At 40.0% G+C, this 9006-nt stretch overlaps 1 long non-coding RNA gene across 1 annotated transcript; it reads right to left on the bottom strand.

Annotated features, from left to right (window-relative positions):
• Positions 1–4878: 4878 nt before the first annotated feature.
• Positions 4879–8173, bottom strand: LOC140845201 (uncharacterized). The gene is made up of 3 exons (XR_012123974.1): positions 7221–8173; positions 5933–6205; positions 4879–5241 (listed from the first exon to the last, which is right to left on the bottom strand). It is a non-coding gene; the product is annotated as an uncharacterized lncRNA (long non-coding RNA).
• Positions 8174–9006: the final 833 nt, after the last annotated feature.

The following is a 9006-nucleotide window of genomic DNA, read 5'->3' as shown; positions in this document are numbered from 1 at the left end:
CAACTAATCCTAAAAGAGAGACCAGAAGACACAGGACAATAGCCAGATTACATCTACACCTGCGAGAACCCAGTGCCTCGCAAAGGGGGTAAGATACAAGCCACGGCCCAGCGGGACCCGACTGCCCTTCATCCCAGCTCCCGATGGAAGGAGAGGAGTCAGAGCGGGGAGGGAGACAGAGCCCAGGACTGCTGAACACCCAGCCCTAGCCATCCGCACCATAGTGCACACACAGTGCATGCATGGGGTGCTGGAAACTAGGGAAAGAGGATAGTAAGACCTGTGAGTGGGTCCCCGCAGCCGGTGCCCCTGGGACAAAGAAAAGCGAGTGCTATTTGAAAGTCTTAAAGGGACAGGGACCCCCCAGCTGGATGGAAGTGCCCCAGGACACTTAGCCCAGCAGCTGGGAAACCTGGGGAACTCTGGGCGCCTGAACCCCAGCAGCACAGCTCAGAGGCCCCTCACTGTGATCAACAGCCTCCCACCTGTTCCCCCTCCAATGCGGCTCTGCCATATTGGAGAAGCAGCCTGAGGCAGGCCACACCCACCACAACTGCAGAGCTAAATAAACTCCATAGCGGCCGGGCAAGATCAGAAGTCCTGTCTGTACACAGCTGCCCAGCACAAGCCGCTAGAGGCCGCTGTTCTCCCAGGAGAGGAAGGCCACAAACTGGCAAAAAGGGACTTTCTCTTACCCAACACACATGCCAGCTCCCCACAAATACATCTATTGCCATGAAAAGGCAGAAGAAATTGATACAGACCAAGATCACAGAGGCAAACCCTGAGAAGGAGATAGACCTAACCAGCCTTCCTGAAAAAGAATTAAAAATAAAGCTCATAACCATGCTGATGGAGCTGCAGAGAAATATGCAAGAGCTAAGGGATGAAGTCCAGAAGGATATTACAGAAATGAAACAATCTCTGGAAGGATTTATAAGCAGAATGGATAAGGTGCAAGAGGCCATTGATGGAATAGAAACCAGGGAACAGGAACACATAGAAGCTGATGCAGAGAGAGATAAAAGGATCTCCAGGAATTAAACAATATTAAGAGAACTGTGTGACCAATCCAAAAGGAACAATATCCACATTATAGGGGTACCAGAAGAAGAAGAGAGAGAAAAGGGGATAGAAAGTGTATTTGAAGAAATAATTGCTGAAAACTTCCCCAAACTGGGGGAGGAAATAATCGATCAGACCATGGAAGTGTACAGAACTCCCAAAAGAAAGGACCCAAGGAGGACAACACCAAGACACATAATAATTAAAATGGCAAAGATCAAGGACAAGGACAGAGTTTTAAAGGCAGCTAGAGAGAGGAAAAAGGTCACCTACAATGGAAAACCCATCAGGCTATCATCAGACTTCTCAACAGAAACCTTACAGGCCAGAAGAGAATGGCATGATATATTTAATGCAATGAAACAGAAGGGCCTTGAACCAAGAATACTGTATCCAGCACGACTATCATTAAATATGAGGGATTAAACAATTCCCAGACAAGCAAAAGTTGAGGGAATTTGCCTCCCACAAACCACCTCTACAGGGTATTTTAGAGGGGCTGCTCTAGATGGGAGCACTCCTAAGACTAAACAGATGTCACCAGAGAAAATAATATCACAGCAAAGAAAGCAGACCAACCAAATACTAACTAAAGGCAAAAAATAAAATCAACTACCCACAAAAGCAGTTAAAGGAAGCACAAAAGAGCACAGAATAAAACAACCAACATATAAAGAATGGAGGAGGAGGAATAAGAAGGGAGGAAAATAAAGAATGACCAGACAGTGTTTAAAATAGCTCAATAAGTAAGTTAAGTTAGACAGTAAGATACTAAAGAAGCTAACCTTGAACCTTTGGCAACCACGAATCTAAAGCCTGCAATGGCAATAAGTACATATCTTTCAATAATCACCCTAAATGTAAATGGACTGAATGCACCAATCAAAAGACACAGAATAATAGAATGGATAAAAAAGCAAGACCCATCTCTATGCTGCTTACAAGAGACTCACCTCAAACCCAAAGACTATAGGAACAAAGAAAGACTGAAGGAACAAAACAGCAGCAGAATCATAGAACCTAAGAATGGGCTAACAGTTACCAAAGGGAAAGGGACTGGGGAGAAAGGGAGGGAAGGGAGTGATAAGGGTGGAGAAAAAGAAAGGGGACATTACAATTAGCATGTATAATATGGGGGGAGGCATGGGGAGGGCTGTGCAACACAGAGAAGACAAGTAGTGATTCTACAGCATCTTACTACACTGATGGACAGTACTGTAATGAGGCTTGTAGGGGGGATTTGGTGAAAGGGGGACCCTAGTAAACATAATATTCTTCATGTAATTGTAGATTAATGACAACAAAATTAATTAATTAATTAATTAATTTAAAAAAGAAGAGTGCTATGCCTGACAAACATGACCTCAGCCAGGTGATCAAGGTCAACATCAACAGTGATAAGCCATCCTGACAGCTGATACCCTGGATATGATGTAATGAAAGTGGCACTTTATTTCTGTGATCTTCCTCCCCAAAATTCCTAACTCCAGTCTACTCAGGAGAGAGGCACCAGACAAATCTCACTTGGGAGACATTCCAAAAAACACCCAATCAGTGCTCCTGAAAACGGTTGCAGTCATCGAAACAAGGGAAGTCTAAAAAAACTGTCACAGCCAAGAGAAGCCTAAGGAGACATGACAACTAATATAATCGGGGATCGTGCATAGGCACCTGGGACTGAAAAGGGACATGAAGTTAAGCTAAGGAAATCTGAATGATGTATGGATTTTAGTTCAAATTATGCATCAGTATTAATTAATTTTGGCAAAGGTATCATACTATATGATATTAATAATAGGGGCAACTATGTGGACTTTAAGAGAATTCTCTGTATGATCCTATTAATTTTTCTGTAAATTTAAAACTTTTAAAATAAAAAGTTTATGTAAAAAAGTAGAATTGTGAACATAGCTAAAACTTGGCCAAAAGTATTAATTATTGTTGTCATCATAACTGATGATAAAAAGCAAACCTGTATGTGAAAATTTGAATAAGATATTTTACAGGTAAGTGATAATGTGGAAGCAAGTATATTTTTACTTCAACTTTATGATGATATCAAAGTAATTTTTTGGTTCGAATTTTCTAGATCATTGTCTTAATATTCCGTGTTGCTTTATATATGAAAGTAACCTATCTTGTGGTTGATTCAGCAGCACATATACTAAAAAACTGCAACGAGACAAAGAAAATTAGCATGACCCCTGTGCAAAAATGAAAGTAACCTATCTTTATAAAAATCCAAACAAGTAAGATAGCAACACTGGTTCTAACTAATAAATGGAATCATGTATAAAGAACAGATATGGATCCCACTTTAATAAAAATAGCAATCTATGATAAATATTTTTTCCAAAGTGATGATCTCTTTGTATAATATATGACTACTGGATTTTCATCTTTGTAAATCTTGATTTTATGCACTGTCTTTATTTAAAGCAATGCATACTTTCACAAACAGCAAACTACATAGTATATCCAGTGGTACCAAACCAAAGATGATCCTAGGAAACAGGTATCAGCCAGCCAAGTAACAACCACAAAAACCAGAGAGCTCTGACCCTAAATACACAACTGGAAACAGCATTGGTGAAGAAGAAATTTCTGCAACTTGACAACAAATGACAAATCCATCTCCATTCCACAGGAGCTAAAGGGGTTGGGCCCTAACAGGTGAACAAATAGAAGACATACAGCCTATGACATGAAGTCAGCATTCCTTACTCCTCAACCTGAGCTAATATCAAGACAGAAAAGCTAAGCAAATATCTGAGAGCAAGGAAAGTTTTGGGTTTACAAATTCAGCATTGCTATTAAGGTTAGTAGACAATCCCAAACTGCAATTCTCTGTGTATTTTTTAGGGTTGATTTCTGACTTTCCCTTAGAGGAAAATTGAGGCCAAACATCCCCTAGCAATGTGTTTTAATATAAAATATGGTACAAAGAAATGTGGGAATGAATCTCAGGAGTTATTTACAGAGGTCTAGCTACTATGATCCTGAGCAAATCCACCACTGACCTGTTATTTTTTTTAATGTTTTTATATTTTAAATATTTACTAATGTAAAGAGATAGCAATATCATGGAGAATATAGCCAATGGTTCTGTGACATCTTTCTATGTTGACAGACAGTAACTGCACTAGCTGGGGTGAGGATTTAATAATGTGTTGAGTCACTGTGTTGTACACTTGAGATAAATATAATGCTGTTATCAACTGTATTTCAATAAAAAAAGATAGAAATATTTAGCATTTCATTGGAATATACTAAATATGATATTTCTATTAAAGTTCTCAGGAAGAAGTTTACTTAAGAATACTAAAAAATATTAAAGGGGAAACTGGTTAATAAATTCACCATTTGTAATATAGCAAAGTTTTCCATTCCAGTATTTTTAAAAACAAAATTGTATGAACCATGTAATAAAGAAGCCAGAGGGAAATTAACCTAAAAATATAAATGATCCAAGAGAAAAAAATGTTATGTAGCTCTCCTCATTCTCTCCTACATTTTTTTTACACTGTCTCATAAAATGTTGTCATTAGGTGCTTTACTTCTGTGTTTGCCACTTGTTAATCCCATCACATGAATTTCTGTCTTAATAATGATTTCTCCCAGGGCTGCATAGGGGCAGGCCCAGTGTTAATATAGAATTTAAATATTGTTTCTACTTGAGAAATACTCACACCAGCTACAGGTAAGCAGCACTTCATTCCTCCTGTTGGTTGCTAACAAGGGGTCCCTAGTGTAAGATAAATTCTAGCCAAAATTAGCAGGCAACGAGAGGCAACAAAGGGCCAGACAGTTTATTTGAACGCAATTCCCCTGCGATGTTCCCCAGTCTGGCTAGTTACAAGCCAGGGAAGTCGCGATAACTGGATAGGCGGGGAGTTTTTATAAGAACAGGGAGGGAAGGCAGAAGTGGCCAGGGGTATGGGGGGGATATTTTATTGGCTCAGGGTTGGGTGATGGACAGCCAGAGGTCTCCTCCTTCCAGATGGAAGGGGTCTGCATCCAGGTTTGTCGGCAGGTCATGGGACTGGAATCCAGGAAGAGCTGTTTGTTCCTTCCCCATACGGCACAGAGCTACTTGGTGCTGTCTCTGCTCCGCCTGCATTGTCCTCACCCTTCTCCCTCCAGTGCCTCCAGCCTTACACCTAGGAGACCCCAAACCTGTCCCAATGCAAGAACAGACAGCTGTGTAATGAAAAGGAAAGTGATGGAGATACTTTCACTCCCTATTTTTGTTAGAATAAGATCTAAAAAAGAATGAATTACATAATGTCCAAAGGTAAATTCTCCCTTCCCCTATTATGTTTCCTGAATAGAAACGTAAATGAACCTAATTAGACCCTGAAAAAAAAAGGCAGAGAATGTTCAAATAAAATTAATACCAAGTGCCCAAAAGGTCAGTAACTCAATGGTAAATTTCAGACATCACTAACCATTTATCGTTAAATGGTCTTAACCATGCAGATATATTAAATATTAGTGGTCCTATACACCATTTGTTCATACAGAATGAGAGAAAAATATACAAGTATTGGGAATTCAACTTTAATTACTTAGAGTTTTGTCCATTTGGCTTGTAGCTGCTGTTCGGGTTAGATGTTGAATATATTGATAGAATGTGATTAAGATAAAGACTAATTTTACATAACATCTATCCATCTCTAATTTTCCGTCAAAGTGACAAAACAGGTCTCATCATATCCCAATTATCTGCTCATTAGGGCCCTATAAAGCCATTCCCACACTCAGACTCCTTCTGGAGTTCTAGAAATAAGACTGGCCCTCCTTTAGAATCTACAGACACAGGACCACCCAGTCTCCAAAGCCTATTCTAAACACTTGATTTACATACCAGGTGGTGCACTGCTTCTTCCCAGGAATGCCACAGCCCCTCTGGGTGGGGAGGGAACAAAAAAGCTCTGGGCGAGGGTGTCTGCCAGTCAGGTGGTGTATCTTCTCACTGCTCAGGACAAACCCTGTTAGAGCCTGGACCTGGAGACAGGGGTCTGGACTGCTGGGTCATCCATCCTGGTGGGTATGGAAATCCAGTAGCATTCTTTTTGCTGCTGCAACAACCAATGCTGCGCTTCAGACCTCTTTATATTCCCAGGGCCAAAACCAACTCCTTAAACCAAACACAAAAAGGAACACTGGCCTGAAGTCCCAGAACCAGTGACGTCCTGGTGGACTTCGGGCAATGCACTTATTAGGAACGTACTATGATTGATTTTTCTTTTTTGATTCACTCCCCTTCTTGTTGCTATGGGTTCCTATACTGACAGGGAAACTTTAGGGGCATAAACAGTGGGCAGCAGGTGAAGGTAGTTGGAGTCTCTTTAACGGAGTTGGAACCAGTGACCTGGAATGAAAACTACTATAATGCTGCGTAACTTTCCCAGGTTCTTAGGTGATCAGTGCATTGATAACTTAGAGCAGGGATAATAAGTCTATGAGGCAGAGCCAGTAAGAAGGTGCCTTCAAACCCAATGCAAAAAGGTTGTGAAAGGAAGAAATGGGGCCCTGGAGCAAAAGGGAGGTACTGGAGCAAACTGCCAACTCAGCAAGTCAAACTGCCTGCCAACACCCCCACTACTGGACTTGGAGGCTCAAACAACACAGTGAGGTTCCCACAGAAACCCATCTGAGAGGGCCAGCTTTCCGGGGTCAGGGCATGTGCTCACAAGTTTGTATTCCATCTGTGATTTTGTAAATAGGGCCAATACTACACAAAGTGTGCTGAAGGCACTGTGTCTTCAGTGCTCTGGTTACTTTCTGACCCTTGGACTCCTTGTTACCCTAATAGGAAACAGCATCAGGACCCCTGCAGATGGCTCGTCACATGGGAACTCCTCACTCCTTCCTGAGCTCCCTCCTACACCATGGTGCTTGTATCCTCTTAGAACACAGGCCTGCGTTGCCATGTATATTTATTAACACACCTGTGGAACCCATCAAACTATATCCTTTGGCAGAACCACGTCTACTGTACCTTTATGTTCCCCTGAATATATGGGTGCTCAATAAAGGTTTGCAAAATTATTAAACATGAAAAAATGGGCAAACATAATTCACAGAATCATCTCTAATAGAATTCCAATCCCAGTGACACCTGAGTGTAGTAAAGCAGGACGTCTTTGTACCTAGTTTTTCTTGTGGGTCTTGTCAGCTTCTGCAGACATGCATAAATCTTCAAGCATTCTTGAAAGGTACGTAGGGACATAAACCAGAAAGAAACTGAAATCACTCTTTGCTTCCCAGGACATAAAACATAAACATAACTAATTTTCTATCTCTTTTAGATTGAAATTTGACATTTTATGACTGATAATCTTAAATCACAGTACAGTACTATTTATCTTCTCCCAATATGCACTTAAATTTTCTCAATTCAAGATATTTCTCAATTTTCCAGACTGACACAATTATTACCAATTTTTTATGACAATAAACTCTTCCTAGATGAACTTTGCTTATCTTTGACATTATGCTTTTTTTTTACTCTCACAATTCCCTTGTCAATATAGAGTCCTAATCTGTCACTATTAAATCATTATAGATGGTTTCAATTCCTTTTCTTCAAAAAACAAATTAGAGAACATTACACCTGTCTAAACATTAATAATGCAAATAGCATATTCAATGCAAAGAAGAGCTTTTATCAAATTTGTTTCTTCAACTTAAATATGAATAAGTTTTTGCTTATAATTAAGTTTTAACTAATGAACAAATTCTCTGCTTATACAAGCATAGAGATGATAGATGATAGGTAAGATAGACATAAATGCACAAAAGTGTAAGACAGGGTGAACATGTAATTGAATTTATATTGTACATTCATATCCTATAAAGGCAAAATTCCAATCAATCTTGGAAATTTTCTTATAGTTGACATGAAAAGAATGGAAGACCAAAAAGTTTATCAGAGAGAAATTACCCAGCTGGAGAGAGACTTACATGAAGGGCTGGGGAGGGAACAGGTACTAAGTTCTGGAGCCAGATGAGTAAGTGATAACTAATGGGCACAGTGAGGGAAGTCAGAGCAAAGCAGTAAGTTTTAGTCTTAATTAGTTGACTAAGATCATCAAAGATCAGATCAGTGCCAGTGAAATGTAGGCATTCATATATTGTAGATACTCTTTCATACATTTTTCCAGCAGTTTCAAGAGAAATACTCTTTATATATAATGACATACTCAATCATGGATAAATATTTTTTTGCATACATAGAAACCCCTTAGAGTTTTTAGTAAATTATATTCATGACAATGATATATGCAGAAAGAGAGAATACTTACATTGTAGCTTTAGATCCATTCTGTCAAAAGATAAAGTGTTGTTACAAGACAACTAATTGAGAAATTGACTATTTTTTGTATCGTTTTTTTGTTTTTCTACTTAAGTTTTCTCACAACAGAATGATGTATTTTCTCACCACTCCACCATTTGAGAAGATAGTCTAAGGCTTTTGAATGCCAGAAATCAAGACTTATCTTGCCTGGGAGGAGTTAACAGATTTTGATTTCAGAACTTTAGGCTACCAAGGTAAGAGAGATGACTTGTCCAGAAAAGAAGAGCTCTGATGATTGGAAGAGAGGGAACTGGCCCAACTCAGTCTTGATTCCTCAGGACGGGAAGGAAGGAAGGAGGGAAAACAAAGGGATAGTGTTTTGCACAAATGGTGGGAACTTGCCCTCTGTCCCCAGGCAGCTCCATGGAGATGGGATGACTGGGAGGCTAGACATAAGGCCACAGCTTTATCAACTGCAGCAAGGATCTCCTCTGGCCAAGCCCATGGTGAGGGGAAAAGCTCCTTGCAGCTCTCCCAATGCACCTGGCTAGACAGGACAGCAAAGGCACCTTGTAGCAGATATAGCCATGGTGACAGTAGTGTAGTTTATCATGGTGCTTTGGTTGTGAGCACGAAAA

The sequence above is a fragment of the Manis javanica genome, chromosome 2 (genome assembly GCF_040802235.1).
Source record: "Manis javanica isolate MJ-LG chromosome 2, MJ_LKY, whole genome shotgun sequence".
Classification (NCBI taxonomy): Eukaryota; Metazoa; Chordata; class Mammalia; order Pholidota; family Manidae; genus Manis; species Manis javanica.
The sequence above is the reverse complement of the archived record's forward strand: the minus strand, read 5'-3'. Positions and strand labels throughout refer to the sequence as shown.